Source organism: Aotus nancymaae, unplaced genomic scaffold (genome assembly GCF_030222135.1).
Source record: "Aotus nancymaae isolate 86718 unplaced genomic scaffold, 86718_ANA_hifiasm-v0.15.2.pri h1tg000040l, whole genome shotgun sequence".
Classification (NCBI taxonomy): Eukaryota; Metazoa; Chordata; class Mammalia; order Primates; family Aotidae; genus Aotus; species Aotus nancymaae.
The window spans coordinates 79,699,740-79,726,725 of record NW_026988454.1 but is presented as its reverse complement, the minus strand read 5'-3'; the positions used below and the strand labels follow the sequence as shown (position 1 = coordinate 79,726,725).

The 26,986-nt window shown below is 37.7% G+C and overlaps 1 long non-coding RNA gene and 1 other non-coding gene across 2 annotated transcripts in view; one reads left to right on the top strand and one right to left on the bottom strand.

Moving 5' to 3' along the window:
• The window catches only part of LOC105711509 (uncharacterized), a 311,827-nt gene extending 291,389 nt beyond the window's left edge, over positions 1-20,438 (bottom strand). The window contains exon 1 of the long non-coding RNA XR_010336559.1: positions 20,215-20,438. This is a non-coding gene — a long non-coding RNA (uncharacterized LOC105711509). The remainder of the gene's footprint in view (positions 1-20,214) is intronic.
• Positions 20,439-25,520: 5,082 nt separating this feature from the next.
• LOC135268473 (U6 spliceosomal RNA) lies at positions 25,521-25,627 on the top strand. The gene has a single exon (XR_010336790.1). It is a non-coding gene; the product is annotated as a U6 spliceosomal RNA (small nuclear RNA).
• Positions 25,628-26,986: the final 1,359 nt, after the last annotated feature.

Below are 26,986 nucleotides of genomic sequence, written 5' to 3'. Positions count from 1 at the left end.
CCAACACATGTGCTGTCTAAATCCAACTGACAAATTCCAAACAGTAGACTTAGAACTCTCAGTATCGAATAAGCTATAAAACCATATAATGACATGCACAAATCTATTTGGAAATAAATGGTTAGACTGAAGAATCCAACTTGAGTTAATAATTTGCATAGTCATAGTGACCTTTGTAGGTTTTCATAAAGATTATTTGCTACGTCATTGGACAGCCCTGAGTTAGCGTCATACAAGAGTATTTGAGGAGAATGGTATGAAGACCAGAACTACAAGGTAATGTATATTTTCATTATTGTTCTGTTCCTATGATAATATTATGTCTAAAATGTTTTAAACTAATCCATGTCCTTCTTTAAACTCTAAACAAACTTAACTCATAGAGACAAAGCATTCTAAGTAGAAGTATTAATTCATTCTTTTTAGCTTTGTATTTATAATAACATCATTGAATTGATTCTCTACCATGACCCAAGAATACAGTGTATCTTTATAATAAGAAACAGCCACTCACCACCACCCCACCTTGCTCCTCTTTATCACTTACAATCTATAGCTTTCCATAGCTGGGTTAAACTCCTAGCCTTGGTTCCTTAAGTTCAAAGTCATAATCAATATATACATAATTAATAATTCAGAATTAACTTGATACCAGATAGTAACTATAGATCCCTGTAAACAAGCTTCATAATTATAAGAAATTGGTCCCTCCAGTTTTATTCTTGCCTCTAGATCTAATTCAAAACAACATGAAGAACAGAACTCGAAGCAGTACATGCAAAGCCTTCACAGTTAAGTTCCAGTTTGCTGCACCTGTTGAAAAATGCCATAAAAAGAGCAATATCATTTCACCATCCAGTTGGGATAGAGATTTAAAACTAGAAGATGAAGACTGTGCCCAAGGCATCAAAAGTGCCAAGTAAAGACCAAGACAAGGTATTGCAGACAGACACACAACTCAGAAATAAATGAAGCATGGGAAGTGTGAGCAGGACAGGTGAGAAGTCCATGAGCCAGGAGTTAAGAACAAAGATGATATAACCTCAATTGTAAGCTACCAAAGAAGGCCACTGGTTTAAAGGAGTGAAAATAGTGTTAAGAAAGGCAAGCTGGGTCACTATGATGAGGGAAGCAAATGTCTGCACTTCAGGAATTCAGAGACAATAAGGCAACAGTTTCATGAGCCAATAGAAATAATAAGCTCGCTCCAGAAACAAGGACGGATCATCTTCATCATCTTTTACCCTTTTCAAATAGGCTGTTGAGCAGAAGTAAGCTGAGAGGTGGAAGCAGCAACTACAGTTAAAGGGATCACAGGATTCGATGGCCTTAGAGATGTCCATGTAGGAGAGAAAAAGATCTCTTTCCTCACTCCTCTCTAGGTTCATGTATGAGACTCTATTACAAAAGACAGAGTAATAAGAGAAAAAAAAGACAAGATAAATTAATTTAAGTTTTAGAAGACATGGAGACCTTCAAAAGCGAAGACCCAAAGAAACATGAAGTTTTTTTGTGTATTTTTATGTACAGTCATGCAGAAGTATGATTGGAGGGCAAAAGTTATGATATAATGACAATAAACTTCAGCAAGATCTGTTTATTCAAACTCTTCTTAGCATCTCTGTGTCTCTGAATAAAAGGTGAACTCCCCTAAAATGAAGGTCTTCTTCAGAGGAAGGTCAGAAAATTATTTTATGTCCTACTTCAGGGAAGAAGGCAGGAGAAGTCAAAAGTGATCTTCCTGGTTCCGTGGTTTCCTGAAATGCCAAGATGCCACATTTTGGAGCAATATGTCCCAAACCCTATTATCTACACTATAGCTATCTGAAAGAGGAGAGTTGAAATTATAGGGGGAAGTCAGACATTTCATTGATCACAATGTTCATGCTACAGAAGCCTATTATCCAATATAACCAGACTGGATCAAGTGGGTTGGTTCATGGAGAAAGACTGTTAAATCAAACAATCATTAAAAGTTGATATGTAATGAAATACACCATACATTTCATTTTTACTGAAACCACATAAGAGCACATTCATTCATTCAGATTCACTAATTGAAATTCTGCATTTTCTATTTATAATTGGATAATACATTAACTATGATATCCTGTTTCAATGTCTTCACTCAGGCATTTGCAATTCCTCCTGAGTGAAGAATTCTTCCAGATTTTTATGACTCCTCCCTGAACCTTTATAACTGCTTTGTCTACACCTAATTCTACTGTAATAGTTTGGCAGCTTACTTCATCTAGGTTTGGTGTCTAGTTGGAGGAAGGGGGAGGCAACTTACATTTTATCTAGCTTTTTTACACAAAAAATTTAATAACAAGCTTCTCCTGCATTCTTGTCATAGAATATGTAATATTTAATTACATTATGAAAGTATAAGGTTAGAATTAGGGTACAACTAAAATAAATAGGTTTGAAATGAACCACAACTTATTCCTGGTAAGCATACAACTCAATGGAGAGCACAATTAATCTGGTAAGTTAATTTGGTGGCAGTTTGTTAACAGACTATAATTTCACAGCATAATTTTTACATTCAAATATGTTTTTTACCTGCTAAGTTTTACAATGATAGCTTCTTGAAAACATAGAAAGATATAAACTGTTTCTAAATTAAAACAGAATTGTTCTTCCTGGAAAATTATTTCTGGCACTTACTGGATTGTATGATCCCAATATTAACAAATGCCAAGAGCAGGTTTAAGTTGATAGAAAGTCCAGGCACAAACATCACAAACTCAGTTTACTTATCTTAAGGATAAAGAAGCAAGTCAGTAAAGAGCTGTATTAGTGCTATCAGCAACATTTTTCTAGTCAGATGGACTTGTAACCACATAGAAATGCAATTCTTACTACCTTAGCATGAAGTGAGTGAGGCTCCACTGCTCTCCTCCAAATTAAGCCACAGATATGAATCTTATATACATACGTACACATGGGTGGAGCAGTTCTTCTAACAGACTAGTCTAGACGTAACCTCATCTGAGCCAAGTACAACTCATCAAAATAAAATATTATGAAAAGTCAGGTACAGAATAACATATAAAGACATAAACACAGCTTTCATTTATCACCCTGCCCTCCCTAGGTTAACACAGCCAGGATTAGTACTTTACAGTACTAATAATAGCTTCTTGACATAGAACTGCTGAAAAGAGAGCAGAGAACCATTAGACAACTGTCTCTGAAGGTCATGCTAATGAGTTATTACACCAGTCCCTGGTCCGTTAAGTGAAAAAATGTTTCACAGTCAAAATGTGGAAAACAGTTGGTTAAATAAGTTAAACAGGGTTTTTTATTGCAATACTTTAATATTAGTTTATCAGGAGGAGGCTATAAATACCAATGTTTCCTAAACTAATTTCAACTCAAATTAATTTTTTTCAGTATGCATTTCCCAAGATCAGGATTCTACAGCACATCATTTGGGAAATGCTGCTGCAGCTTGTATCCTGTGGTTCATGTGTGTTTGGCTCCTCACTCTAAGTGCAGAACCTCTTAAACTTATACTTGAGTTTCACATCTTATCTTAATGTGGAACTTTTAGACCTATGTCCAAACAACTGTGCCACTTTGAGAACTAAACTAAAATTTAAAAAGTCAAATATTCTCTTTGCCCTTCAGTTTTCAATAAGGTAATTAGGAACACATACACATGCAGCAGTCAAACTGTAATTTATGGTAGTAATAGAAGTAACAGAACCTATGAGTTATTGGGTATCTGTTGTGTCTCATATGCTATGCTAACTTCCTTATATATGTGATCTAAGTCCCCAAACACAAGTAGATATTACTCCCATTTTGATATGGGAACACTGAAACTCAGAATTGTTAAATCCTTTGCCCGAAGTCACACAACTAGTTAGTAGCAGAGATGTGATTCAGTGGTTCTAATAGGACGCCTGGAATTTTGAATTTTCAGCAAATTCCACGGATGATTCTTCTCATCAGAAAAGTTTGGGAGCTCTTCTGTAGTCCTTATTGCTCAAAGTGTGGTCTAGCAACCCACAGCATCAGCATCACCTGGGAGCTTATCAGACATGCAGCATCTCAGGCTCCCTACAACTACTAAAGCAGAAGTTGCATGTTAATAGATATTCAGGTGATTCTTATTCACCTTAAAGTACAGCACTCACTGTGCTTCTCCAACTTTAATGAATGAATCATATGAATCACCTGGGATCTTGGTAAAATTCGGATTATGATTCCGTAGGTCTGTGGCCTGAAGTGGGGTCAAGATCCAGCATTTTTCATCAAGCTCCCAGGTGACTCAGATTGCTTATCTGTGGTCCACACTTTGAAGAACAAGGGCCTAAACTAAAGGTCTGTGTAAGGATTAATACTATTAGACAATAAATGATGACCAGATGGTGCATACATTAACAAGGAAAGGCCTCAAGCTTAAACAAGCTGGATTAGTCACATCAGTATTTTAAGACTGAACACTTTTTGTTAACTTTAGTCCTATCCCCACCCCCATCACCATCACTAGGGTAATTTTTCTTTTTATTTCTCCTTTTGGTAACAATGCTTCTCACCATGAAGCAAAGCACTGAAAAGGACCCTCTTCAGTCATAGCAGTATCCTATACTACATAATTTGTCCAAAGTATCCATTCATCTATTGCCTTCAAGCCATCATTATTATAGTGCGTGTAACAGTAATTTGGTAAGCAAGAGATGGTGTGATTAGTCCCACAGCAGTTACTGCATCATTTCTGAACTTTCAAGTCACTTAACTTTCATATTAAAAATAGGTTTGCTCTGACAAACATTTCTTAAAAGCCTCCACTTGAAGCACTTTCAGCTGCCAAAAAACTTGTCCTTTCCATAACTATCTTGTAATGCTGGATAGTTTTAACAAATGGCTTTACAGCTTTCATTAAAGAAAGTTTTGGCTGCATAATATGATGCTCTACCATTATCAAATAATAAGAATAAAACTACAAGTAATCTAGAATCTACATTACCAAGTAATTTATTCAGAAGCCAGTTGTCATTTTAGTTATTAGTTAAACCCATAACCTAAAGTACAATATAAATAAATAAATAAATAACAGAACATTAGGCATTTCTCCTAATTCTATCCCTCCCCTAGCCCCCAACTCCCTTCTATCCCTCCCCTAGTCCCCCATCCCCCAACAGGCCCCAATGTGTGATGTTCCCCTCCCTATGTCCATGTGTTCTCATTGTTTAACTCCCACTTATGAGTGAGAACATGTGGTGTTTGGTTTTCTGTTCTTGTGTCAGTTTGCTGAGAATGATGATTTCTAGCTTCATCCATGTTCCTGCAAAGGACATGAACTCATACTTTTTTATGGCTGCATAGTATTCCATGGTATATATGTGCCACATTTTCTTTATCCAGTCTATCATTGATGGGCATTTGGTTGGTTCCAAGTCTTTGCTACTGTAAACAGTGCTGCAATTAACATACATGTGCATGTGTCTATATAACAGAATGATTTATAATCCTTTGGGTATATACCCCATAATGGGATTGCTGGGTCAAATATTATTCCTATTTCTAGATCCTTGAGGAATTGCCATACTGTCTTCCACAATGGTTGAACTATCACACCCAGCAACCGTGTAAAAGTGTTGCTATTTCTCTACATCCTCTCTAGCATCTGTTGTCATCTGATTTTTTAATGATCACCATTCTAAGTGGCATGAGATGGTATCTCAATGTGGTTTTGATTTGCATTTCTCTAATGACCATTGATGAGCTTTTTTCTATATGTTTGCATAAACATAAATGTCTTCTTTTGAGAAATATCTGTCTGTTTGTATCCTTCACCTAGTTTTTGATGGTATTTTTTTTTTCTTGTAAATTTAAGTTATTTGTAGATTCTGGATATTAGCCCTTTGTCAGATGAGTAGATTGCAAAAATTTTTTCCAATTCTGTTAGTTGCTGATTCAATCTAATGATTGTCTCTTTTGCTGTGCAGCAGCTCTTTAGTTTAATTAGATCCCATTTGTCTCTTTTGGCTTTTGTTGCCATTGCTTTGGTGTTTTAGTCATGAAGTCCTTGCCCATGCCTATCTCCTGAATAGTATTACCTAGGTTTTCTTCTGGGGTTTTATGGTTGTTCAGTTTCCATCTAGGTGTGCAATTTTGAATCAGTTTCTTAATCCTGAGTTCTAATTTGATTGCACTGTGGTCTGAGAGACTGTTTGTTATGATTCCCATTCTTTTGCATTTGCTGAGGAGTGTTTTACTTCTAATTATGTGGTTGATTTTAGAATAAGTGCGAAGTTGTGCTGAGAAGAATGTATATTCTGTTGATTTTGGATGAAGAGTTCTATAGATGTCTATTAGGTCCCTTTGGTCCAGATCTGAGTTCAAGTCTTGGATATCCTTGTTAATTTTCTGTCTAATTGATCTAATATTGACAGTGGGGTGTTAAAGTCTCCCACTTTAATTGTGTGGGAGTCTAAGCCTGTTTGCAGTCATTAAGAACTTGCTTTATGTATCTGGGTACTCCTGTATTGGGTGCATATATATTTAGGATAGTTAGCTCTTCTTATTGCATTGATCCTTTTACCATTATGTAATGCCCTTCTTTTTCTCTTTTGATCTTTGTTGGTTTAAAGCCCATTTTATCAAAGACCAGGATTGCAACCCCTGTTTTTTTTTATTTTCCTGCTTTCCATTTGCTTGGTAAATCTTCCTCCATTCCTTTATTTTGAGCCTATGTGTGTCTTTGCACGTGAGTTGAGTCTCCTGAATACAGCACACCAATCGGTCTTGACTCTCTCCAATTTGCTAGTCTGTGTCTTTTAAATGGGGCATTTAGCCCATTTACATTTAAGGTTAATATTGTTATGTGTGAATTTCATCCTGCCATTATGATGCTAGCTGTTTGTTTTGCCCTTTAGTTGATGCAGTTTCTTCATAGGGTCGATGATCTTTACGATTTGGTATGTTTTTGGAGTGGCTGATTGGCTGATACTGGTTGTTCCTTTCCATGTTTAGTGCTTTCTTCAGGAGCTTCTGTAAGGCAGGCCTGATAGTGACAAAATCTCTCAGCAGTTGCTTGTCCATGAAGGAATTTATTTTTCCATCATTTATGAAGCTTAGTTAGGCTGGATATGAACTTCTGGGTTGAAAATTCTTTTCTTTAAGGATTTTGAATATTGGTCACCATTCTCTTCTGGCCTGTAGGGTTTCTGCCAAGAAATCCACTGTGAGTGTGATGAGCTTCCCTTTGTGGTTAACCTGGTTGCCCTCATCATTTTTTCCCTCATTTCAACCCTGGTGAATCTGAGGATTTTGTGTTTTGGGGTTGCTCTTCTCAAGGAGTATCTCTGTGGTGTTCTCTGTATCTCCTGAATTTGAATGTTGGCCTACCTTGCTTGGTTGGGGAAGTTCTCCTGGATAATATCCTGTAGACTGTTTTCCAACATGATTCCATTCTCTTCATCACTTTCAGGTACATCAATCAGATGTAGATTTGGCCTTTTCACATAATCTCATATTTCTTGGAGGCTTTGTTCATTTCTTTTCACTCTTATTTCTCTAATCTTGTTTTCTCACTTTATTTCATTGAGTTGATCTTCAATCTCTGATATCCTTTCTTCCATTTGATCAATTCAGCTATTGAAACTTGTGTATGCTTCATGAAGTTCTTGTGCTGTATTTTTCAGCTTCATCAGGTTATTTATGTTCTTCTCTACACTGGTTATTCCAGTTAGTATTTCATCTAACCTTTTTCAAGGTCCTTAGCCCCCTTGCATTAGGTTAGAACATGTTCCTTTAGCTTAGAGAAGTTTGTTATTACCCACCTTCTGAAGCCTGTTTCTGTCAATTTGTCAAACTCATTCTCTATCCAGTTTTGTTCCCTTGCTGGTGAAGAGCTGTGATCCCTTAAAGGAGAAGAGGCGTTCTGGTTTTTGGAGTTTTCAGCACTTTGGTGCTGGTTTCTTCCCATCTTCTTGGATTTATCTACCTTTGGTCTTTGAGGTCGTTGATCTTTGGATGCAGTCTCTGAGTGGACATCCTTTCTGTTGAAGTTGAAACTATTTCTTTTTGTTTGTTAGTTTTTCTTCTAATAGTCAGACTCCTCTGCTGCAAGTCTGCTAGAGTTTGCTGGAGGTCCACTCCAGCTCCTCCTTGCCTGGGAATCACTAGCAGGGGCTGCAGAACAGCAAAGATTGCTGCCTGTTCCTTCCTCTAATAGCTTTGTCCCAGAAGGGTACTCACCAAATGCCAACCAGAGCTCTCCTATATAAGGTGTCTGTCAACCCCTGCTGTGAGGTGTATCCCAGTCAGAATACATGGGGGTCAGGGAGCCACTTGAGGAGGCAATCTGTTATGTATCAGAGATTGAACACTGTGCTGGGAGATCCACTGCTCTCTTCAGAGCTGCCAGGCAGGGATGTTTAAGTCTGCTGAAGCTGTATCCACAACCACCCCTTTTTCCCAGGTGCTCTGTCCCAAGAAGGTGGGGTCTTTATTTATAAGTCCAAGGGAGTGAACAGTTCTGTCTTATTGGTGTTCCAGGTGCCACTAGGGTACAAACAAAAAGCTCCTGCATCTAGCTCAGTGTCTTCCCAAATGGCCACCTAGTTTTGTACTTGAAACCCAGGGCCCTTGTGGTGTAGGCACCCAAGAGAATATCCTGGTCTGTGGGTTGTGAACACCATGGGAAAAGTGTAGTATCTGGGCCAGATAACACCATCCCTCACAGCACAATTTCTCATGGCCTCCCTTGGCTAGGGAAGGGAGTTCCCCAACCCTTGTGCTTTCTGGGTGAGGCAATGCCTCATCCTGCTTCTGCTCCCCACCTCCGTAGGCTGCACTCACTGTCTAACCAGTCCCAATGAGATTAACCAGGTACCTAAGTTGGAAATGCAGAAATCACCTAAGTTCTGCATTGGTTTCACTGGGGGCTACAGACTGGAGCTGTTCCTACTCAGCCATCTTGCCCAGAAATCCACCTGAATTTTATATAAGGATTCTGTATAAATTTGCTAGGGCTTCCATAACAAAAATATCATAAACAACAGAAATGTATTTTCTCACAAATCTGGAGACTAAAAGTCCAAGATCAAGTTGCTGGCAGGATTGCCATCTCATGAAACCTCTCTCTTCAGTTTGCAGATGGCTGCCTTCTTACCATATCCTTATCAGGCCACTTCTCTGTTTCTGCACATCCCTGGTTTCTCTTTCTCTTCCTGTTAAGAATCCCAGTCTTATTGGATTATGGTCCCACTTTTATAACCTTATTTAACTTTAATTACCTTTATAAAGTCCATATCTCCAAATATAGTCATATTGGGGCTTAAGGTTTCAAGATATTTATTTTGAGGAGATACATTTTGGTGCATAATAGGTCCATTTCCAGTATCACCTGCTGGATGCATTTATGAGTTCCAACATCAATAAATATTTACCATCAACTTCATCATCATTAATATTATCAAGTATTTTGAAAATACCTAGTAACTGCTGTGCTGAGCAAGTTGCTTAGAAATCATTTAAAAATTCCATTTGTATGCAGCTGTTACAGCTTATGAGGAGCCATCAGGTATCTCTTCTCACTCAATTCTCATGACTATTCTAATGTTAAAAAGTCAAGATTATTCTTTTAATCTTAAAGGTGCAGAAGAGACACAGAAAGACTGACTTGCTCAAGATGGAGAGGATAACAAATGGTAAGTCTAGGTCTAGAGCTCATGTTTCTGTCTCCTAGTCTACTGTTTTTTCAAACTATGATACCAATGGCCCCTGCCTTGGGAAAAAAATTAATCATGAGTAGTAAGGTGAATAAAGTTGGATTGGTTGTGAATTAATGGCAAAATGGACAATTTTGAATTAGACTCCATGGCCATAAGCAGTATCTCATGGCTGACCATCTTCAAAATATGCCAAAATTATAGTCTTGGGGAAACAATAAGGTAAAGAGTCTACAATAGTGACTGGCATGTGGTAGATGTTCAAATAAAATATACTGAATGAATAAATAGTGAATAAATCCAAGGAGGCTCAGTGACTGGCCCATAAAGTCTTCAAAGAAATATTGATAAGTAAATAAATGAATGATCAAGTGGCAGTTAATCTATTTCTTAAAATTTGTGACTGCTGTGGTCTGAATGTTTGTGACCTCTCAAGATGCATATGTTGAAACCTAATCTCTAATGAGATAGCATTAAGAAGTGAGACCTTTAATAGCTAAATCATCAAGGCAGAACCCTCATGAATGAGATTAGTGGCCTTAAAAAAGATGCCCAAATAAGCGTGTTTGCCCCTTCACCACATAAGAACATAGCTAGAAGGTGCTGTTTATGAAACAGAGAGAAAGCCCTTCCCAGATACGGAATCTGCCAATGCTTTGATCCTGGTCTTCCTGGCCTCCAGAACTGTGAAAAATAAATGTCTTTTGTTTACAAATTGCCCAGTCTGAAATAATGTGTTATAGCAGCAGGGAAGAACTAAGATAGTGATACTTCATGGAGACAGAAAGCATGTCAGAATGCACCTTGCCAGCAACATCTTTCCAGGCTCAGCTCATGAAGGTCCCCAAATACTCTAGTCCCTCCCCATGTGTCTACAAGCCCTCCCACATATCCCTATCACATCATTTCTCATGGTCTCTTCCATTATACTATGAATTCCCTGAAGACCAGGTCTTTGTCTTATTCATGCTTATCTCCTACAATGTCTTGTACATAGTGGAAGTATACTAAAAATTGTAGGGCTAGACACTGTGTCTCATGCCTGTAGTCCCAGCACTTTGGGAAGCTAAGGTGGGAGGACTGCTTGAGCCTAGGAATTTGAGACCAGCCTGGGCAACATAATGAGACCTCATATCTACAAAAATTAAAATATTAGCCAGGTATGGTGGCACACACCTGTGATCCCAGCTATACGGGAGGCTGAGGTGGAAGGACTGCTTGAGCCTGGGAGGCTGAAGCCTCAACAGGAAGCCATGATTGCACCATTGCACTCAAGCCTGAGTGACAAGGCAGAAATTTTTTTTTAATTGTGGAATTGAACCAAAGTGTGCTTATAACCCACATCCAAAAGTGAGAGTTCCTTTCAGAGTCTCTGGGAGTTTGATGCTTGTTCTCATGCTTGTATATTCCTGTCTTACTCTCACTGGAAGATATGTATTGGATTTTCTTTATGTTTTGAAAAGACACCTGGAATGAAGAAGCAATTTCTTTATGCTTCTGTGTTTGGGGGCTAAAAGGCAATTAGACGCTACTCTCCTAAGCACAAAATTAAACACAACATTTCTTGGTATCAGATCCTTTAAGTAACACCCAGTTACACAAGTTCCCATCTGAAATGTTCTCACTAAGCCTGCATAGAGTAAATTGCCCACGTTTTACATCACTAAGAAACGGACAAATTGTTTGGTTTCTCCATTCAAAGTTTCACAGAAACTTCTGTATTTCAAATCCTCAGTGATATCAAAAACACTGGGAAGTTTTGTTATAGAAAAAAGTTGAGATAATGAGAGCTTCAGTTTCATATGCAAACAGCAAATGTAAACAAGAAATTGCAAAAAGAATCCTCAATGCAGAAAGAAGCTTTCCTATCCAAACACCTTGCAATACAGGAGCCAGCAATACAAGTGTAAATTGGAAGAATTTGGAACATTTTTGGACAGGTGCTGACTGAAATGGAAATTTAACACAACAAAATTGATTACACCCAAAAATTTTAAATATATGTGGAGAAAAATGAAATATAAATAAAACTAAGCTTCAGTTTTCTATTGAAAGTTTCTTTTTATACTAGCTTTGTAGAGTAGGCCTCCTCAAGCTGCAGAAAATTCCCTAACAGCAACTGCAGAAAATAAGAGGCTCAAAGGTCGTCAAGACATGGAGAGTAAGTGCCAAAAATTGAGGCAAGTCAATAGTCACCATCTAAGCCAGTAAATCAGCTCCCACCATCAAGGACGCCAAAATCCAACCCCAGGACTTTCCAGATAGATACCAAAGCTTGGTGGTTACTAAGGTCAGATAGCCACATGCTGACCCAATTTCTATTCCCTTGTTTATGAATCTCCCTTCCCCGTTTTCCATTTGGTTTGGAAGTGGAAGAAAAATTGAAGCAGACCAGACAAGAAGGGAAATAGCCACTTATTCACAATTTTACACTTGAAACCTAACTTTGTCATGATTTTTCATTGGAATTTGATTGCTACAAATTTCAAAGATATGCTGCCTTTTAAAATCTAAATAGAATTTCACTGAATACAATACAAGGAATTTCAAGTGACTAAAATCCTTTCACATAGTTATTAGAGTATAATTCTATTTAGAGAGATTTGTGATAATAAAATGCTACTTGATACACAAGTTCTAAGGATTGGAGAGATGTAGTTGCACGGAGCTGTGAATAGAATCATTTTCCAAAAAGCAACATTTATAACAATTCCAGCTGGAAGAATAAATGGTACATTCATGCATGTACATGGTCAAAGTTATCACGTTATTTAAAAAGGAAAAGCTGTGGTGTTTAACTTCTATACACGCATTTATGCTAAGCATTTCTTCTTTTAACATCTGCTAAATCAGTGGTTCTCAATAAGATAGGTAACAGGAGCTGATTGGTGAGGAAAGCCAAAAGGAGGAGATTTTATTTAGCTGCAGAAGTTTTTAAACTACAACACCCACTCTCCACATGTGCCAGAATCAGAAGCAACATAAGAGGAAAAGCATTTGTAATTTGATAGAGCTTTCTAGATGGTTCCACTATCCTCCAACTATTTTTAAGTCACTGTTTTGAGTAATGGAGGATTACTACTTTTCTGACAGGTCACAGGAGGAAAACATCCATTTTATAGTACAATAATTGAGGATTTTAGTATATATATATATATATACATATTATACAATCATATCATGTACAATCATATCATCTGTAACATTAAGCAATCAACTCTTTCTAATGTTCAGTTCCTTAAACTATAAAATGAGGGATCTGGGTATTGTCATATATATATAGAGAGAGAGATCACAATACCCAGATCCCTCATTTTATAGTTTAAGGAACTAAACATTAGAGAGAGTTGATTGCTTAATGTTACAGATGATATTATTGTACAATTAAAAGAGCTTTTTTCCATAGCAAATCAATCCACAATAGAAAGTTGAATACATGAATGTTTATTTACTGCATCCTTTGGCAAAAGTTATTGAGCATTTACTCTACGGTAGGTATTACAGTTGAATATATTACTTCTAATCCTCACATCTACTCTGTACTCTGTGAGATAAATATTTTTCCTATTTTACAAATTGGGTAGCTAATTTTCCGAAGCTCTCATAAGTAGCATTGGTGGGGTTGGAATTTGCACTTAGGCCACGTAACTCCAGAACCTGCACTCCTAGCCACTATGCTCCTCCACTTGCTGCTTGCCATGTACCTGGTTCTCTGTCATAGTCTATAAATACGATAATGAGAAAAATATCCTACTTTCATGAAGCTAACATAATTAAAAATATACCAATTATTAAATATATACTTTCAAATTTTGATAAGTATCACAAAGAAAAAGATAAGAGGGAACACCTTAATTCCTGAGGTCAGGAAAGAGAAGTGATATCTAAAATGAGGTTAAGAAGGGGCCATACACACGAAAAGCATTTAAGGCATGGGAAATAACATGTGCCAGGGCTCTGAGATGGAGCAGTTTAGCCTCCTCAAGAAACTGAAAGGCTGATGTGAGTAGAATGTGGGTAGTATTCAGAAAAGTAATGCCAGAAACGATGAAAAAGACAGTTCAGGAAGGAAAAGCCATGCAGAGCCTTGCAATCTTTGTTAAAGAGTCTGAATTTCTCTCTCGATGGGTAATACCAGTGTCTGGGGAGGAGGTGGAGCACATTTCCTTCTTCCTTCACGTGTAGGCCACTTGAATATCACAACTAGTTTTCCCCTGCTTGCTGCCATCTACTAGGGTCTTGGTCATCTCCCTTTTGCTATGATTGGTATTCCTTTCCATTTAGACTCTATCAGTATTCATGACAGCTTCAACATCTACAAGATTATCTACCTGTGACTCTAATTTCTTTTGCACTACTCCACCACAGTCACTCACGCTATGGTTATATTCTATTCCTTATGTTTTATCACCAGAAATTGTTCCTCCTTCAAAAATCTCTATTTCAAACATTACAGTTTTCAATCACTACTTATTGAACACTTGCTCAATACCTGCACTGACAAAACTCTTGAACTTGATCAAAATTCTGTCCCATGGACTCCACCATTTTCTCACCACCAGCACATTTTTTCTCCTCACTAAATATAACAGTAGAAAATAAAAGCCCTGGTTGATGCCAATATTTAAGGTGGTTAACCAAACAGCTGGACATTGATGAAAGACATCACACAAGTAAACTGACCAACTTCATATAACATTCATGACCACAAACCCCATTGGGCCTTTAAAACACCAGCAGTCTGACAATATTTCCCCATTGTTTTATTACTTTGAGAGATGACTATTTCACATCTTTTTCTCACTTTTCTGTTTTTTCCAATTCCCCCCATTTAGATTTCAATTTATGTATCATGGAGTGAATAAGAGCCTTAATTAAACAAGATCATCTTCATGTCACCAAATCTATAAACCTTCCTGCACCAGCACTCACTTCTTAAAACGGAGAATGTGTCTTTTCTTCTCTCAGAGTTCAAACTTTGCTTTTAGGAATGCCATCTCTTTTGCCTTCTAAAGGGCTTCACTCTGGCACTATCCCCTCTGTTTCATATCATCAGTTTTCCATTTCTACTAGACTGTGGCCCCCTGCCTAAAAACATGCTCTAGTGTTTGTTTTTAAGAGAAGAAGAAAAAAAAAACCTCCATTGGTCCCCACATTGCACTTCATCTCCCTTTCTCTATTTCTCTTTTTAGTAGAACCTCTCAAAATTGTCCACTTCTTCAGCCCTGTTCACTCCTCCCTGAAGTTCTACCTTCTGGTCCTATGAGTTCACTGTTGGAGTCTGTCAAAGTCATTGATACCACCATGTTGACAAATATAGTCATCAATTATCTGTCCTTATATTATTCAACCTCTCAGTAGCATCTGACATAGTTAACCACTCCTGACCTGAAATGCCCGCCTTCCTTGATTCTACAACATACTCCCCTGATTTTCCTCTTTCCTGATTGAGCTCCTCCTCAATCCTCTTTTCAGGTTCTCCTTCTTCATCTAATCTCTGATCCTTCCTCTTCTACCTGTCTTGCTCTAAATGTAAAAGTTCTCCACTGCTTTGTCCAGGGTTTCCTTATCTTTTCTCTCTCTTTCTACTCTCTACAGAGGTGAATTAAACAGCATTAATGTACTGATGACTTAAAATTTTACATGTCTGGTCTCAACCTATCCTCTGACCTTTTGACCTGTATATCGACTGCCCACTTGCTATTCATCAAAGAGAAATGAAGTAACACAGATTTTATTCATACTACTGCAGTAGAGAAGAGAGACTTGAGTGCAAACTGATCGCAGCTCTACCAAAACAGAAGGCAGGAGACTTTTAAAATACTGGGAGATGCTAAAGGAAAAGAACTTAAGGGGTTGGAGGTCAGGGGTGGGGAGGGTGGTGAAGGGTTGATGAATATGATTAGGATATCTGAGTTTGCTCACTAATGCGTACAGTGGGGAGAAACAAACTTTTCGTATCTATAGGACAGAATGAAATATTGCAAATTAAAGCAAGATGTCCACCAAAGTTAGGCTCTTTCCCTTCCATAGGAATTGAGAATCAGGAAAACTACCTCCCTGGATGTTTACATTTCAAAGAGATGGGTCTCAGGCTCTTGAAGGGAGCCTGAGATATAAACATTTATGGGTGATAGAAGATTTACTTCTCGAAGGGGCAGAGAAAAGATTGACAATGGCAAGTTTTCTAAAGTAACTGCTCTAAGAAAAGGGAGGCTAGGGGCCTATAGTCAGGTTTTGGCTGGAACAAGTGATAAATTATTTTGGCAGTATTGAGCTTTCTCAGGAAGGCTGAGGTTATCCTAGGGATAAGTCTTGGCTGATAGAAGCCATACTAGAGTTTGGTCAAGTTTCTTAGCACAGGAAGTTGGACTAAACCATTCACACCAAGAATTTTGCAGCTGTTTACTTGATATTTGATAGTCATCTCAGAATTAATCTGATTAAAATGTACCTCTTAATTGCTTCGCAGTTATGATCCCATCCTATTTTCCCCTACCTTGTCATATCTGTTGCCTCATATTTATGACATATCTCTTTTTTCACCTCCACCCACAGCCTAGTCAATCAGCAAATGTGGGCTCTAATTGCTCTAGTTATTCTCTCCCTGTCTACTGCTGTCACTCTGATTCAAGACACCATCATTTATCCTCTAAGGACTCTGGTCTGATAGGTGTATATCCAATGGAAATCACTATTCTTTAGGTCAAATCTCCATCCCAGGTGTGGCTGGCCAGTATCTACAGGGTCTGTGATCGGCAGGCACAGTGACTTACATTTCCAAGGTAAAAGCTAGTTCATTTAGGTTCTAGGGCAGGAACTGTATTTTCCCAATCCACGACATCTCCCCTTCCTCTTACAGTTTCCCTGGGTAACACCTATTCTTTGATCCCTCCTTCATACTATACTTTAAAAGGCAAATATATAAGACAATGTTGCTTCTCATAGTTTTTAGTAGGATCTAAGACCCCAGACAAAAATATACAAATGTGAAACAGAAAAATTCAAGTATCAACCAGTAGGGGGAACTCCAAGAGGCAGTTTCAGATACACATTCCAACAGGCCCTTGTGTACTGACCATACTTACAAACAGCCCTACTGTGTACCAGACCTCAGAGGAAGAAAGATTTTCATGTACCTAGAATAGGCCTTAGTGACCTATCTGCTGGCCCTGCTGAGCACCACTCAAAGACTCTATCTGTGATAATTCAGCATTGCCTTCCAAGTATGGTCTGACTTCCTCTTCTATGACCCTGGAATCTGCTTTTGCAATTGCCAGTGACCATGAATAAGTGCATGGTCTACAGTGCATGTTTAATGCATGATTTGAAAAGCACATCATTATTTCAAAAATTTAAAAGATTCCTAAAAGAGTTGCCTGTGTGAGTAAATCCCCATAACACCTTGATTGTTAAAGGACAAAAAAGCTAATTATCATTCACATAATATTTGCATTTATGAATTCTAATTTTTATAGTGAATAACACTTCATAAAATAGCTTCTGACAATTGGCTCAGTTGGAAGAATTCATCTAATCACTTAAAACAAAAAAAAAAAAAACAGCTTTTCATTGTGTTGATGAAGTTTTGAGCCTTAGTCAAAATAACTGAGATATTACAGATAAAAAACCAAAAGGAAAGACACATTGGAAATCATCTTTGATTAAAATGTAAATTTCTTATTGTAGCGATGTTCTTATTTATGGCAAAACATTGTAACACTTAAAGATTAAGCAGCATTTCAGTTTGGCAGCATTTGTTGACTTATCTCTATTCAGCAACTAAAACTTAGCACAATAAATGCAAAATTGTTTTTTTAATTTACATTTTCAAAAGAAAAAATCTAGGTCACTTTTATGTTACTTGCATGTAAAATCAACTCCTTTAAACAGAAAGCAGAAACCATCTTTGAAAATACTGCCATTTTCTACCTCAGAGTATGAAGATGATAAAAGTAAGAACTCTGCATGATTTTTAATCCATAGCTAATTGTTACTTCTTAAGACAGTTATTTTCCAACTTATGGATCTACCAGATTTTCAGTTGCTTCTCTAACTTGTTTTCTACTGCCCTTGGGTGATTTCACTATTTATTGGTAGCCAATTCATAGTAAACAAAGGCATGGAGGCAGAAGGCAAATCAGTCAAATCCCCATGTTTTCTGGTAATAATTTCATTGGAATTAATAGCTGATATGTGGTTTGTTCATTTACATGTACCCAGTTTCTTCTATATCTGCAGTGATCCTTGGCACAAAAAACTGAGAAATGATTGTACTCAAGAAGTGCTTTCTCTTGTGAAGTTAATATACATTCACCATATGAGCCAGCAATCCTTCTCCTAGACATTTAACCATGAGAATGCACGTATATTTCTACACAAAACCCTGTATGTAAATATTTATATCAGCTTTAGTTATGACCACTAAAAACTGAAAAAATATAACTGTCCATCAACTGGTGAATGGATAAGCAGTATATAATGGAATACAAACCAGCATTAGAAAGGAATGAATGACTGATACATACACAAGATGGATGATTCTCAAAGACAGACTCAAAACATTGTATACTTTATGATTCAATTTAAATGACATTTTGCAAGAGATAAAACTGGACCAAAACAGATCAGTGGTTACCGAGGGCTGGGATCCAAAAAGGAGGATAACTACAAAGGGCCACACAGAACCCTTTGGTGGTGATGGAAAAGCTCTGCACTTTGATTTCAGTGGTAGTTACAGAACACAGCAAACATCTGTCTCTACTGTACACAACTTATACCTGAGTAAACCTACTTTCTTTTAAAAAGTACAGAACGTTGTTTTTGACCTTAGGGAGCTTACAGATGATAGATAAGGCAAGATCAGAGAAAAAGATGATTCACAATAACTGAATATGTATATGTGTGTGTGTGTGTGTGTGTGTGTGTGTAAAATATTTAAAGTAGAAGATCTTACAAGACATTCGCTGTTATAATTTCCCCTTATGTGATTTCTCTTTCTCTTGGGTTTAATTATGGGACAAATGGAATGTAAAATTACCATGTATGAAGTCATATTTTTTGAGGCATTACAACTGTAGCACTTCAACACACAATTACTTTTGAATTACATGTGAGAGTGAAAAATACTGAGTTTTCTAATTGCGGTTGGTGAAATCTAATCAAATTCTCAGGAGTGAAAATAGATTTTTGCATCAGTGAGACTTGCCTTGTGGAAAAAAAGGGTACTCTTTTCTAGGGTTAATCTTGTGGCTGTACATGATGTTACTTTATCACAGTTATGCAGTTGCCATATTATCACTGGACCTGCAGTGAAGTCACTGGGAAAAAAACCCAAAATTAGTATTTTGGATGGATGACTTCCAACTTTTAACTGGGTTATAGCAGATGCTCCATACTAAGCTATGCATTTAATTATACAGGTTTTTCTTTCATTTCCACAGTCTCCTGGACCCCTGGTGCATACCATCTTCATTCACCATCACAGAGCGATGTAGAGGTCTTTTCAGTAATCTCCATTTCTCCAAATGCATTTCAATACTTCTCTCTCCACTCCCATCTCGCTGGCCCCTAGCTGATAATTGAACCCAGAATTGCAGCTCTCAAGGTGCTTGCAAAGGGATATAATCTGAGTTACTCCCAAGAAATACCTTCCCCAAAATCAGGCAAAGAAGATAGTCTATGAAAATTGCCTCAACACAAGGTGTTCCAAACCCTTTAAATAGACCCACACTAGGAGGTAATTTCACTCTGATTTTTCAGTTTCATACTACTCTTGTTTATTCTATTTTTTTAAAGTTGGTTGCAACTCACTGAAATAATTTTTCCCACTTACAGATGCAAACTGTAGTTTGAAGATCACTGCCATGAAAGATATAAAATTTGCCATTCATCTAAATATTACCTAATCTAAATGATAGTAGTTCACTAGGGGGCATTTCACCTTGTCCACTTTTAAAGTGCCCCTCTAACCCCCCACCCCCATGGGTCTGAATCGCTTTTACTGAGTTGTGCTTTGGTTTCATGCTATAGGGCAGTATGAGAATAATTCCTATGTTAATTGATGATAACACTATTGAGAACTTCCTTCACTGCACTACACAGTCTGCTCTCTATGAGGACCAAGGGTAGAAAAAACTTTCTGTTGTCCCTGTAAGGAATAAAGGTGATTAACCTAGGATACCAGATTATTTCTCCTTTTGAAAAAAACTTACCGTATTTCTTTCCTCACATTACCAGTTAGAAGCCTTAGTTTCAAATCCACTGCCTACCTCTAACAAGTACTTGGGATTTTGTAGCTACAATTTAGGGATTTAACCTCACTGTTAAATTTAGTTTCACTTGCCTGCCTTTTATTTTTTCCTTTGTGTCACGTCCTGCTGATCTAACATTCGTTTTAACTTTTTTTTTTTCTTTAAATCTTTGTGTGTCACTTTAAATCTTCATGAAACAAAAGAGAAAAAGATAAAGAGGAAAGGGTGTGAGGAGTGTTCCCCTTCTGCTTTAGACGCAGACTACATACCTGAAAACTCAGGAGACGTGCCCTGCCGCAGCAGCACCTTCCACCCTGAGGAGCATTTCTGCAGAGACAACAGCCTGGAAGACAATCCGGGCCTTTCTTGGACTGATTGGCCAGAACGTTCTTTATTAGAAAAACCAGAGTCCTCTCGTGGTAGGAGGAGCCGCGCCTGGAGGTCCACGGGTGTCAGAATCACTAACAGCTGCAAAAAATTCAAGTTAACACCTTCTGAGTAGCTGCTACCCCACACAGTAGGAATCTGCGCCCCACCAACCAGTTTGGGAGGGAGCACTCTGGGACTGTGAGACAAGGAAGCCAGCCGGGCCGCAGCGAGACTGTGAGCCAAGAAAAGAGAAGTCTCAGGGGAGCATGAGGAGGGAGCAGTCCAGAAGCCAACAAGGAAACGCGTTTATGGCCACAAGAGTGCCTCTGCCCTTCCTCCTCCTCTCCTCCCGCCAAGATTCTTCACCTTAATCTGGTTCTCTTATGCCTCCTACTTCACCCATGTTTGTTGTTATGCAAATAAAGGTTTTCTCTCCGGAAAAAAAAAAAAGAGGAAAGGAAGAGAGAGAGAACAGCTTCCATGTATAGTGGGAAGACTCAAAGTTTTTAGGTCTTTATTCTTTACATTTTCAAACTAAAATTATATGAAAGTACAAATGCAGAACGCTTTGTCCTACCCCTATCAGAAACAATAATTACAAAAGAAACCATTTTGTAGATATCTTAAAGTTAATATTAATTAATTTCACGGCTTTATTTAAGCCATTTCATATGCAATATAAACAATATCTGGACAGGTAAGAAATAACTTCAAGCAAAATCTATAATTGTATATGATTCGCCATCATGCCAAAGAGTGCAGTATTTTCTTCATGGCCAAGAAAAGTATTTGGTACCTAAACTGAAAGGACAGTTTCTTCTGAAAGAAGCAAATAACAGGCATTTACTAGTGGCAAAGGTGACAGTGACTTCAAATACATTTCTAAGTAATGAAATGTCAGGATATTAGAAGACAGATAAAATCAACCATGAAATTGTGAGTTTGGCTCTATTTTTAAAAAAACCTTGAAGTAGTTCAAAACCAAGGAAATTATTTGGCAACACCAACAATGAAGTAAAATTAATTTTTTGATGATGTTTTGGAAAATCACATCAAAGTTAGACTTTTTAAAGTAACACCCAAGCTGAAAAGTTGATTTATTAAAACTATATTAGTTGAGTAGATCAAATATTAATATCTATCCCACGAGTTTTTGAGCCGTTTTTATGATCTTAGTGTACTATATTTGTTACTTCCAGGATACTAGTATATAAGTAATCAATAGCAACACCATTTTCTTTAATAGACTGTCCCCAAGAGTTAAACAAACTATTCTGATGCTACCTTGATTTCACTGTTTCCCCTTCCCACCCTCAAGAAAGTTTTTCATCACAACTACATGGTGATATCAAAGCAATGACAAAAAGCGGACAGCAGGAACAAAAATTAACTTATGGAGCAGTTTAAGAACAAAGATATTTGTATATATTTGGTAAATAGGTATCTCAATAAACAGTAATAGGAAAAGAGGTTGATAAAAGGACTGTAATTATGATGTACAATATCAGATTAATTATTTGAATACTTTATCTCCATGTATAAGGAATAGTCTATGTACAACTAGATACATAAGAAATTAGCTCAGTAATAATGTGACAATTAATAAACAACTTCTTTGGAGAAAGATTGAGTGAGAAAGGATTGCTTCTGCCATCCTGTAACACTCTTTTTGGAATCATGCCTCTGTGCTCCCCTGGTTTCTCTCTCAGATCTTCCAGGCTTCTTTGGTTGTCATCCGTCAGTCTCTATTGGCATTGACCCTCCCTCCCCTCCTCAATTCGACCTCCAAATATTGGGAGTCTGTCAGCCCTCAGTTATGGCTCACTTCTACTCATAATCTATACTTTCCCTGGATCATCTCAGCTATCACTGGAGCTTCAGACACCATCTACTTGGCTCCCAAATGTACAGTCTAGTTGCAACTATTGCTATGCACTCTGACCATCACAATCATTCATTCAGTTAATATTTATTGAATTGTGGGGTACCCACAATATACTAAGTATTATCTTGGGTACTAGAGATACAGTAGAGAACTTGACAAAGTCCCTGCCTTCATGGAGCTTATTTTCAAGTGGGAAATCAGGTCATAAACAAAATAAAGTAAAACATTCGTATAAGTTGGAAGCAGTCATTGGTGAAAAAACTAAGCAAGATATGGGGAGAGAATGTTGAAGTTGAAGGTAGAGGCCATTCTAGTTGAGTGATCAGAAAGGAATTTCTGAGGAGGTAAAAAGAAGGAGAAAGCCCAAGTCACCACTGAGGAGAAGAATTTCAAAGCCTTCGCTAGTCTCCCTATGGCCCGTGCCAACGCCCAGCTCTTCGGCATACGAGCAAAAAGAGCCAAGGAAGCAGCAGAACAGGACGTTGAAAAGAAATAATAAAGCCCTCTTGGGGACTTGCAAAAAAAAACCTGCACGGAGTAAGCCATAAGAGCCAAGCAAAGATCGTGGGAAGAGGCTCTTCTATCACAAGGAACAGCGAGCTCCAATGTTCTGAAACACAAAGGGTATGGCAAGTTTCCACGATGAGTAGGAAGACACATGTGCCTGAAGCAGAGTGAATGAGGGACAGAAAGCAGGCAGATGGGATCCAAGAAGTGAGCAGAGGCCAAAACAACACTTGTCAGCCATTATAAGAACTTTTTATTTTTTTCTAACCAAGATAAGAAACCAATACAGGGTTTGAGCAGGTGAATGGTGTGTTCTGAACTAGTTGCCAATTTGCTATCTCTACTTGAATGTCTCACAGATATTTCCAACTTAACATGACCCAGACAGACCTTTTAATCGTCCCTCACCAAAAACAAAATACATATAATCATCCTACTCCTTCTTCACTTTTCCCACATTTTAGTAAATGATACCAAGAACTATCCAATTTTTCAAGCTAGAAACTTGCAAAATCATTTGGAATTCATCTGTCTCCTTTAGCTCTCATAGCCATTCCATGCTAGGAAAAAAAATAAAGCCTGTACTTTTTATCTTCAAAACAGATGACTCTTCGACTTGCTTCTCTGTGCATCTCACAGAGAATGTCATGAACCTAGTCCAAGCTGTGATCATCCCTAATTTCTGTTTCTAAATCACATCACAGGTGCCAGATCTTTCATAATTTTGACTTTCTATCAATACGTTTACCATGCTTAAAGTAAAAGCCATCCTCTTTGCCATGATCTACAAGGCCCTGCATGGTCAGCTCCATGGCCAGTCCTTTGCTGTTTCACACTACTCTGTCCAACCTTCCTGTGCTCCAGCCACACTGACCTTTGTCATTTCCTTTTACACATCTTTCTGACCTTAGGGCACTTGGCTTAATCTATCACAACATCCTGTCTTTTTACTTTATGGCACTTCTCATACTTCATGAGAGCAGAGGCCATGTCTGTCTCGTTCACAACTGTGTACACAGCCCCAGAATCTTGCCTAGAGGATAGTAGGTACCCAATAAATGTTAAATGAAGGACAAGTTGATATTGATGTCTCTCTGTGTCATGAAAAAATGTTTGCAAACATTCAAGATGTTTTTTAAAAAATAACAAACATTAAAAAAATAAACATTTTTCTAAAACACAGCTGGAAAAAAAAGTTAAGGAATTAAATCTTATTATCCATTTTACTTTTATGTAAAGTTGATTACATATTTCCAAGGAGAAAAAAAGATTCGAAGAAATAATTAAAAGTAGAATTAAAATAGCAGCAATTTTTTGAAAACCACACATTTCATGCATCAAATATTTTTTAATGAAAGGGATAACATTTCAGTCTCTTTGTGTCCTAGATACTGTCCTAGACATGTTCCTTATCTCACAACACTCATCCTCACAACCATCCTGTATCTTAGAAATCATTGTGCCTAATTAATAGACGAGACAACTGAAGCTCAGAATTGTTCAGTGACCTAAGATTATACAGCTAATTAGGGCAGAAACAGAATTCAAACTCATCTGCCAATTACTTTGCAGATGCCATCTGAAAAACAAATGTATTTTTTTCTAATCATATTTAAAAAATCAATAAATGCCAATGCCACTTAACCAAAACTTAAAATTTGCATGAGAAAATGTTTTTGCTTTAACCTACAGCATGAAAAGAAAAAGAAAAATATACTCTTTGGGCACTATGGAAAGAACAGTGCAGAAACTGTAATAGGTCAATGGTAGTTTACCATTTCAAAGATTTCTCAAATTTTAGTTATGGGTTTCTCTATCTTAAGGTAAACATTCTTCTCATAAAAATCTATAATTTTATTTTTTTCTTGTATGAATTCCTTGATTATTAGTTTCTTTAACAATAACATTTAGTGTTTTAATGACATTACCTATTCTTAGAATTTTTTCCTTTTTTTTCTTTTCTTTTATATATATATATATATGTATATTTTACTGCACTTTAGGTTCTGAGGTACATATGAAGAACATGCAGGATTGTTGCATAGGTACATACCTGGCAATGTGGTTGGCTGCCTCCATCCCCATCACCTATATCTGGCATTTCTCCCCATGTTATCCCTCCCAACTCCCTGCACACCACTGTCCCTCCCCTAGTCCCCCCCAAGAGACCCCAGTGTGTGATGCTCCCCTCCCTGTGTCCATGTGGTTCTCGTTGTTCAACACCCACCTATGAGTGAGAACATGCGGTGTTTGATTTCCTGTTCTTGTGTCAGTTTGCTGAGAATGACAGTTTACAGGTTCATCGAAGTCCCTACAAAGGACACGAACTCATCATTTTTGATGGCTGCATAGTATTCCATGGTGTATATGTGCCACATTTTCCTTGTCCAGTCCATCATCAATGGGCATTTGGGTTGGTTCCAGGTCTTTGCTATTGTAAACTGTGCCACAATGAATATACATGTGCATGTGTCTTTATAAGAGAATGATTTATAATCCTTTGGATATATACCCAGTAGTGGGATTGCTGGGTCAAAAGGAATTTCTATTTCTAGGTCCTTGAGGAATCACCACACTGTCTTCCACAATGGTTGAACTAACTTACACTCCCACCAACAGTGTAAAAGTGCTCCTATTTCTCCACATCCTCTCCAGCATCTGTTGTCTCCAGATTTTTTAATGATCGCCATTCTAACTGGTGTGAGATGGTACCTCAATGTAGTTTTGATTTGCATTTCTCTAATGACCAGTGATGATGAGCATTCTTTCATATGTTTGTTGGCCTCATATATGTCTTCTTTAAAAAGTATGTGTGTGCTTGCTTCGGCAGCACATATACTAAAATTGGAACGATACAGAGAAGATTAGCATGGCCCCTGCGCAAGGATGACACACAAATTCGTGAAGCGTTCCATATTTAAAAAAAAAAAAAAAAAAAGTATGTGTTCATATCCTTTGTCCACGTTTGAATGAGTTTGTTTGTTTTTTTTTTCTTGTAAATCTGTTTTAGTTCTTTGTAGATTCTGGATATTAGCCCTTGGTCAGATGGATAGATTGCAAAAATTTTTTCCCATTCTGTTGGTTGCCAGTTCACTCTAATGATTGTTTCTCCTGCTGTGCAGAAGCTCTGGAGTTTAATTAGATCCCATTTGTCTATTTTGGCTTTTGTTGCCAATACTTTTGGTGCGTTAGTCATGAAGTCCTTGCCTACGCCTATGTCCTGAATGGTTCTGCCTAGGTTTTCTTCTAGGATTTTTATAGTGTTAGGTCTTATGTTTACGTGTTTAATCCATCTGGAGTTAATGTTAGTGTAAGGTGTCAGGAAGGGGTCCAGTTTCTGCTTTCTGCACATGGCTTGCCACTTTCCCAAACACCATTTATTAAACAGGGAATCCTTTCCCCATTGCTTGTTTTTGTCAGGTTTGTCAAAGCTCAGGTGGTTGTAGATGTGTGGCATTGCTTCTGAGGCCTCTGTTCTGTTCCATTGGTGTATGTCTCTGTTTTGGTACTAGTACCATGCTGTTTTGATTACTGTAGCCTTGTAGTATAGTTTGAAGTCAGGTAGCATGATGCCTCCAGCCTTGTTCTTTTTGCTTAGAATTGACTCAGCTATGTGGGCTCTCTTTTGGTTCCATATGAATTTTAAGGTGGTTTTTTCCAGTTCTGTGAAGAGGGTCATAGGTTGCTTGATGGGGATAGCATTAAATCTATAAATTACTTTGGGCAGTATGGCCATTTTCACAATATTGATTCTTCCTAACCATGAGCATGGAATGATTTTCCATCTGTTTGTGTCCTCTCTTATTTCCTTGAGAAGAGGTTTGTAGTTCTCCTTGAAGAGGTCCTTTACATCCTTTGTTAGTTGTATTCCTAAGTATTTTTATTCTCTTTGTAGCAATTGTGAATGGCAGTTCGTTCTTGATTTGACTCTCTTTAAGCCTGTTATTGGTGTGTAGGAATGCTTGTGATTTTTGCACATTGATTTTGTATCCTGAGACTTTGCTGAAGTTGCTTATCAGTTTCAGGAGATTTTGGGCTGAGACGATGGGGTCTTCTAGATATACAATCATGTCGTCTGCAAATAGAGACAATTTGACTTCCTCCTTTCCTAATTGAATACCCTTTATTTCTTTGTCTTGCCTGATTGTTCTGGCTAGAACTTCCAATACTATATTGAATAGGAGTGGTAAGAGAGGGCATCCTTGTCTAGTGCCAGATTTCAAAGGGAATGCTTCCAGTTTTTGCCCATTCAGTATGATATTGGCTGTGAGTTTGCCATG